We start from the raw sequence: 9266 nt of genomic DNA, 5'->3' as shown, positions 1-9266 counted from the left end.
TGAGACAAAAAGCCAATCTTTCTTTTCTCTGATTCAGTCTTGCTCCCTGCTTTCTTATTTCCATCAGATAATTAAATAACACAAACAAGATGAAATGAGTTATTTAATTTATTTAGGAATTAGAGGTAATTTAGGTTTCAGAAACTACTTTTGTGAGTATTTGAGTGTTTTGTTTATAACAGCTTGGTTCAGGTTGTTTGTTCACTAATTTCTTTTCAGCTGCAAAATGTAAATCCAATCAATGATACACTGTTATTTCTATATTTAATTAGAAAACTGCTTTTTTATTTTTGCAGTTAAATGCACCATGCTTTATATATATGATTATATATATATAAAATCTTAATACTTCCAAACTGAAAATGCTGCAATTAGTACAAACATACAGATGTCAGAAGGGTTAGACAGGATAGATTCTGCTATAAGGGCACAAAGGCAATATTCATAACCTCCTTTGCTTATTCCCTTATTAATTGTTTTTTCTTAAATGTTCAGGAGTCAGTGTCCACAGTCCTAATGAAGGATGAGATGTCTTCATTTAACAAAGCATTGTTGCTGGAGTTTTATGGTGTAAAGCAGATGACTGTGTTTCTTGTGTCTCTTCAGAAGTGAAAGCAATAAGAGTTGTGCCCCACTGACTCTTTGATGAGGCAGGTCTAATATAATCAAAGGCTGGCCCTCTTCTTTCCATCAAAAAGTACAAGCAGGGCCTATAGAGACCACTGTGTATGGAAGACGATAACAGTAATTAGCTTCTATGATAGATAAATCTTCATCCTCTGATGATCAAAGACAGCTGAAATTGCCAAATTATATGTGGCGGTTCAGTAATATGAATAAAATGAGGTAGGCTTATCATCTCCACAATCTTATTACTTTGGGTGTTAACTCTATTTTAAATGCATTTAAATTTTTATTTTGGTTTCTTGTTTTTGGATAGCAGGGCTCATTTCTATTAATAAAATTTCCCCCATTAAATAGAAAATGAATTCCTGAAGTAATTTAAAGATTTGGCGAAGAAAAGGGAGGGGACAAAGGCTCTTGTTACCATCTATTCCCCTTTCTTGGTCACGCCTTGTTTATTTTGTTTGTTTTCCACACCTTGTTTTTCTTTTCCTATTTTTCTGTTTACTACCTATCTAATCCAGTCTCATTAGAAGTGGCACCCTCTGGCACTCACCCAGGAGTCTGGACTCCCCAGTCTCTCCTGAAATCTATTTTATCTCATAAAACATTAGCAATTCTGCTTGCATGACTGGCAAGCAAATACCGTAATTCCTGTCACTGATTATATAAATATCATGTGTATGCCATGCTATCTTCTGAATGAGACAAAAGACTGAGGGCCTGGTCACTTGAGGTCATTAAAGACTCTTTGGTATTTTTCACTGGAGTAAGGGCATTTAACCCTATTTTTTTTTTTTTGCTAAATTCTAGTTTATATAATTATATTCTTTCTCCTAAAGTCCACCTGTCATTTTCATTGTATAAAATATTATTCTTCATTTCCTGGTCTAAACTGTTGTTTACTGTTCATACCCACTGCTAAATGGATTTTGTTTTACCCCAAGCATATCTGCAAACATGCATAGGTGCACTGTAGTCTGAAAATTTGTTTGTAAAGTGCCTTGAGATGTTTCTGGATGAAAAGAGCTATATAAATGTAAGTAAACTCACTATAATCATTAGAAATTTTAATCTTCCATGCAACATGAAAATCTCCAACACAAAACAACTTCTGCTTCACTTTCAGTTTCCAGATAATAATAATAGCTACACATTATTATTATACAAATTTTGAAAATATAATATGTTCCATAAGGGAATAATTCTTGTTGCCAAGGTGACTGAATAGAGTACATGACTAATATATAAGAAATTTTCAAAAAAGGGAATGATATGACAGCTGGAGAAAAGAGGCAGGAGAATTTTACAGTGCCATGTTGTATATAAAAATATATATTTGAAGACTATTCATTGTCCAGCAAACAGTAGTTTTTACTTCTGTCCATAAGTAGAAGTACCTGTTTCAAACAACTATGGCTAATTGCCTTCTCATAATAAATAAATAACAATAATACTTTAATAGGCCCTAATTCAGCAGAGCACTTAGTTACTCCTGGGGGAATTCTGCACCTCTGCATAGGTGCAGAATTTATGTCCCCCACAGATTTCTTCGCTTTCCTGCAGAAAAAATGACTTTCTCACAGGGAAGCAAAGGGAAGCCACAAGAGCAGTCATGTGACCCTCCCCAGCATTATGTTTTGGGTGCCCAGGGCATCCAGCAGAGAGATAAATCACTGTGGGGCAGGAGGCAGGACTGGGGAAGACCTGGCTGGTGGCTCCTACCTTGTGCCAGGCTCAGCTGCTAGTCTGGCTGGGCTGGGGAGGATGGAACTTCCTCTTCATTTTCACGGCACCCCCAGATTTCTCCCCTGGCTGCAGAAAGCTCTGCAAACTCCCCCCCGCCGCCCCTTGCACACATCACTCCTCAGGTATAGGGGGAGGAATGCCTCTACAGGAAGCAGTTCCCCCATCCACCCAACCCCCATGCATCCAGACTCCCTCATACTCAGACTGTCCCACCAAGCCTCACCCCTACACACTCAGAAACCCCACCCCCTGATGAGCTCCTCTTCCCCCTGGACCACCCCAACGAGACACCCATACCCGGATCCCTACCCACTGATCCCCACCCCACTGAGTCCCACTCCCCCAGCACTGGACCCCACACTGAGACACCCACACCCAGACTCTCCTGCTGAGCTCTATCCCCTCCACATCCATACCTACCCTGCTGAGCCCCACCACCCTCACCTGGACCCCCCCGCAGAATCCCATTACTGTTGCACCCATCAAGCCCCTGTGAATCCAGATCCTCCCCACAACTGGATCCCTCACTAAACTGCCCACACCCAGATTGCCCCTCACAGAACCCCCTCCACCACACCCTGAACCCCCCACACTAAGCCCCTTCACACTTGGATACTGCCTTGCTGAGCCTGCCTCCCCACATCCGGTGCACCTGGCATGGAGGAGTGGGGCCCTGGCGTGTTTAGGGGCAGGCTTGGTCCTTGCGCTGTGTCAGGGTTGGGTGCAGCCTCACCACTGAGTCAGTGTCCTGGGGGTGGAGGGGGGAAGCTGCACAGTGATCTCCCACCTCCGTACTCCCCAATGCCATGCTGGAGCCTCCACATTTATTCGACAAATAAAATTTGCAGAATTTTAAAATATTGTGTGGAGAATTTTTAATTTTTTGGTGCAGAATGCACTCAGGAGTAGCACTTTTCCATGTGCTTAACTTTAAGCACAAAAATAGTCTAACTGAAATCAATGGTATTGTCACCTGCTTGACATTAAGCACATGTTCAAATGCTGAATCAGGGCTATGTACCATTTTTCTTTCACAGAGCTCAAAGCATTTTGCAAAGGATGTTAAGTATAATTTCCAGCCTTTTAATAAAATATTTATAGCATGGTGGGTGGGTAATCCACTACTGATGCTGGCTGGCTTACTCCTCTTAAAAAAATTCTTTTGGGTATGCATTTATATTTGTAGAATAAGTAGAGGTGGCCAGGAAATAGAATTTCCATTCTGTGGGAAATTCTGACATTTCAAAATTTCTTTTTAGTCTGATTTGGAATGAAAAGTCAGATTGCAAAATTTCCTAATGAACAAAACAGGGTGATATGAGGATTCACATAATCTTTCTTATGTACAATTTATTAATTCTGTTTGAGATAATGAACTCCCTATATATATATATATATATATTTATCAAAGTACAAACTGCGTATTGACTCTAAAGCTAGTCTGCCTTCTGTGGTTTAGCCTTGATTCAAATGGAAACACCCTTAGATAAAAAAGGTTGCCAAACCAAGAAAACTGGTTCTGACAGATGAACTAGAAACCAGCCAACAAAATACCTGGTGGGAGACTTTGAACACCTGACCAGACTGATTGTGGAACATATGACAGAGGGAACTACAGCTTTATAAAGGAGGACTCTCTTATCATGCATTTTAGAGAAAGGGAAAAGTAATCAGAAGCAGAGGGAAGGCTGTGAAGGAGGAAAAGAGGGTGGATCCTGGATGTCTTGGAGGATTCTGACCTCAGCCCAAAGAACACCTCACAGTAGGGAGGAAACCAAGACAGGGAATAGTGTTTAGGTGTTTTATTGTTTTGTCTGGATCTATATGTCTCTTGTACTGTCTACAGTAAGCAACATTTAATTTATAATTCCTTTTTCCAAATAGAGTTGCCAGGTGTCTGGTTTTTGACTGGAATGCCCGGTCAGCACCCGGTCAGGCTCTGGTCAGCACTGCTGACTGGGCCATTGAAAGTCCGGTTGGCGGCATCGTGGGGCTAAGGCAGGCTCCCTGCCTGCCATGGCTCCGGATAGCTCTTGGAAACAGTGGAGGTGTGGGGCAGGGGGAGGGGCAAGCATGTTTGGTTTTGTGCCAGTAGAAAGTTGGCAACCCTATTTGCAAAGTTTGTGTGTTATGTGTTTCAACTATCACATGTCCCTGGAGAGGTAAGCTGTAAAACAAAATGTCCACAAGGGTTGGTGCTCTGAAAAGGCTGTGTTTAAGCTACCTGAGTTTTTTCTTGGAAGGGGTGATGGAGGTTGGGAGCATCAGCACTTGCCCTGAGGGTTTATGGTAACTGGACTGTGACGTTCTCCTTCCATGGAGAGGTAACAGACAGACAGTGTGTGCCTAGGAACTATGCCAGAGAGGCGAAAGAAAGAGCCAGGCTGGAGCCTACCCAAGGGAAGGAAACCTTAAAAGCGCATGAGTCCAGAGTAGGGGACTCAAACACACCAGCCTGGTGAGCATCCAGAAGGGGGAGCTCAACTAGGGCTGTGACAGGCACAAACATTTGTTGCTTGTTGTGATTAACCCAGAAAACTCATGTGTCCTGGAACAAAAGTTTGTATAGCATTTATTAGCTACCATGTGCTAATTAATATGTTAAAACATAGCTAAAATCTACAGTGTAGACATAGCCTAAGGATGACTTGCATTAAAAGCCAGCACACTTCCTGGCTCCCTTTCTTATATCAAGTGGATAAAAAAAGCATAGTCATGGTATGCTATACATTTTTTTATTAGTGACCTACTGACATACTGTAAATTCTGAATGACTGCCCAGAAATAGTTTTGCAACTATCTCACTCTTCCACATGTATATTTCCCCTCAGGCAAGCATTGAGGTTCATGGCACACTTTAACATAATCCATTATTCACTAGCAAGACTTCAATCCATTTTAAGGCTGGTTTTAGACCTTGGCACTCAGCAGCTATGATAGGGTAAGTGAGTTGCACTTCAGGGGAGCAGAGCATTAAAGAACTTCCTCCCTAAATATGGAAGATATTAGTACATATGGCAAATGCTGAAAGCTAGTTGGAAAAAGGTAAAACAGTTCAAATAAATTGGGGCTCAGCCCAGTTTGCAGATATTCAAATGAATGCATTCATTAGTCAAGAGAACTGCAAATACTTTAGATAAACATGTAGTAACAGAAAAGTGTTGCACTGATTTGTGTATAGAAACATAACTAAAAGTACAGCTGCAGTATGTTTTGGAAGGAATGGCATATAGAAGCCAGTGCTAGGTGGCAGCCATATTTTTTGGAATCCCACTTGTTTCAAAACCACATCTCATAGTAGATACAGCAATGTTAACCAGTATCATAAAAATACTCGGCCACATTCTGCCCTCAGTCACACCTGTGCGAGCTGTCTGCCGCCACTCCTCTAATATCCCAATAGGTAACAGTGAAGGGCTAGACTGTGCCTTTGATTACAGCCATGTAAACCCCAGTACCCCAGAATGTAGCCCCAGGAGGCAGTGTGGCACTGTCCCTGAGGCACAGTTGCTCCCCTGCTCCAAGGGATTGATGGCTAATAATATGCTCCTGGTATATAGCCCCTGCAAACTACAACTCACACAAACCAGCTGTAGTGTGCCACTTGGGCTGCTGAGTGAGATGAGCTAAGGCGCTGGCAACCCCCCACCCCTCTTTGCTCTTGTGCTCTGTGGGAGGATTAGGAAGAACACCACATCTGCTTATATCTGCATGTTTGGGCCCAAGGACAAGGTAACTCATACAGGGGTATAAATGTAGTTCTTATTCCCCCTAACACCTTTGCATGGGTACGTAGTTCAAGTCACAATCTAGACCTTTTGGAAAAAAACCAAACCACCAAATCACTATAGTAAGCCAACTGAAATATTGCAGGGAAAAATCTGAAGAGCATGTTTACTGCAGTCCCTACCTGGATATTAGCTCAAGTCCCCCTCTATAAATAAGTAGTGAAAATCAAGTGTACAGGTCTGAAGGGGCCAGACATTGGAACGCAGAGCTGCCTTTGTTCCTAGCCAGAGAACTATAGCAAAGGAATTAGCCAGCCTGAGTTGGGCTGATGTTCACTCAGAATGAATTATTTAACAGGAATCTACATATGTTCTTTTGAATTGCTCTGCATTGCTAAAGAGTTTGTAATGTTAACCACATGTTGTGCACTGCATCACCTTTCATGATCTTAGCTGCTTGACACCTTTTCTTTTCCTCTGTTCTTTAGACTAGTTGAATGTGTTTCTGTTTCTCACATCTATTTTTATTTGACAACACTTTACCTAAAAAGGGGTGGAATCCTGACCCCATTGAAGTCAATGGCAAAACTCCCATTGATTTTAAAAAGGCTGAGATTTCACACTAAGTGTTCATACCTACCATGCCCTACTTAGAAAATTTACCCTTTACAGTTCTGATTTCTTCTGTTCTGACTAGTCCTCCCTCTCTTCCCCTCCTCCATAAACATGCACATCCCTTGAGGCCTTTTAAACCCAGTATAAAATTGCATGGTTGACTTTAGTCAAAAGAATAAGTGTGCTGACAGTATACAAGGCAAGGTAAAAAGAACAGGAGGACTTGTGGCACCTTAGAGACTAACAAATTTATTTGAGCACAAGCTTTCATGGGCTACAGCTCAGTGCATCCGATGCATGCTCATGAAAGCTTATGCTCAAATAAATTTGTTAGTGTCTACGGTGCCACAAGTCCTCCTTTTCTTTTTACGGATACAGACTAACACGGCTGCTACTCTGAAAGGCAAGGTAAGAGGCTAATGAAATACAGTCTCCACTACACCCAGGAATCAAGCAGTGCTGAAACCATCTGAAGGAACTTGCCCGACTTGAATCTGTAATGCAGTGCACAACATGCAGCAACACTGGCACTGATTTTTCCAAGTTAACACTTATTCCACTCTGTCTGCAACAGGGTTGTATTTTTTTTAAAAGAGCTATTCTAAAAAATGTATCAGCAATGAATCAAGATAATCAGATTAAAATACAAATGATTTCTTTTGGGCAATTATAAATTCAATAGGTATATGAATAGATACATGCCCTTTCCATACTGGTATTATGCTTGATAGAAATTTTCCCAAGATGTTTCAGGTTATTACCTTAATCCTTAGCTAAATAGACTGGGATTTCTGACTGCTAGATATAAAAATCCTCTCTCCTTGCTCCTTATAAATTTTGACCTTTCTGCTGTTACTTAACAGTTCAAGCTCTAGTGTACCAGTGCTTCTTGATTGATTGAACCCACCAGTGTTACTGGTACAATAGCCCCAGGAGTCAATGGATACTCACACCTTCCTGTGACCTTTTGTATTCCTTACCCACATCAGATGGCGGGGGGCCAGAAAATGAAGACCAGTATTTTATCAACACTCCTGTGTGGCTCTCATTTATTATAGACACCGTCTCCTGTTAATTGACATTATCACATGTCATTAATAACATGTGATGTTCATCTTGTGTTTAGGGTTATATTTATATGTTAAATGGTACACTTTTAGTCAGGAGCAATTGCTTATCTTATTTCTGCTAGTTTCTACCTGTCCGTTTCTGTTTTCTTAAGTTTGATCATTTTATTTACCATCAAACTTAATTTATTTACCTGTTTTTCCTCCTATTCATTTATTTCCCCTCTTACTATGTACTTTTAGCTGCTTCAGAGTGATTTGAGTTGTGGTGTGATTGACATGCTTATGTTTTCAGATCTTGGTTCTTTTTTCATTGGGTGTTACTAATCAAAGCTTGCTTGACACAGAAATCACATTACCACTTTTCAGACCTTCCTTGTGCACTGAAGTTAGTTGTAGAATTGAATGTCATATGATGTGCTGAATTATTTTTATAAATCCACATTATAATTGGCACTGAAACTGGATCTGATTAACACTGACAGCTAGTGGAAGTGCCAGCATGGGCATAATTTTGCTTTTTGCTCACTAAAATTTTCTCCATTTCTTGTAGGCAATAAATTAAATCTTTCATAAAATCATAGAATATCAGGGTTGGAAGGGACCTCAGGAGGTCATCTAGTCCAACCCCCTGCTCAAAGCAGGACAATCCCCAAATAAATCATCTTTGTGATGTTTGCTTTCAGTTTGAGGTGTTTGAATACTTTCTTGTATATTTTATTGATTGTTACACAAAGGTTGTAGTTATGGGTCAAGATGTTCTGTTTATATATTGTTTGTTGCATTTAGGCCCTCATTTAGAAAAGCATTTGTGCACATACTTAACTTTGCTGACTCAGGGCCTTAGTGACCTTCATGACTTCCTTCAACTGTCTGTTACATTATTTCGCTCACCCCATTCCCTTGCAGGACCAAACTGGGATTGTCATAGTCATACAAAACTTCCATTGCAGTAATTCTGAGGACTTTCATGAGAAAAGCAAGCAGGACTTGACTTATAAAAAGATATCCCTCAGAGATGTGTGGGAATAGGAAAGGTGAAAGTCATTTTGAACTAGTCCTTGTAGATACTTAATTTGGCCTAAATAAAACTGGAGAGAAACAAGCACAGTTCTGAGGGGAATGCAGGTAATATGTTACTTTATCAGTGTTGTCCACAGCAAGGAGCATTGCCAGTCTAGCTCAACTGTAGACCAGTAAATAGAAAATAATGCATTGAACAGATAAAGGGAAAATCGCTCCTAATTAAGACTTCCATTATATGATGTTATTGACAAGCCTGAAGATCAGCAATTAATGAGTTAAAATTCTAAGACTATGAATCTCTGTTCCACTATTCCTGGACTAGAGGTGGAATCACACTGACCTCTCAAATTCTTGGCCATGGAAGGGTCCTGTCTAAATCTCGCAGTACAGCCTAGGCTGCAGTGACTTCCTTGGGGCAGTCTGCCACTTGAGATTACTGCAGTGCTGTGTGCTCCAG

Source organism: Natator depressus, chromosome 1 (assembly GCF_965152275.1).
Source record: "Natator depressus isolate rNatDep1 chromosome 1, rNatDep2.hap1, whole genome shotgun sequence".
Taxonomy (NCBI): domain Eukaryota; kingdom Metazoa; phylum Chordata; order Testudines; family Cheloniidae; genus Natator; species Natator depressus.
The sequence above is the reverse complement of the archived record's forward strand: the minus strand, read 5'-3'. Positions refer to the sequence as shown.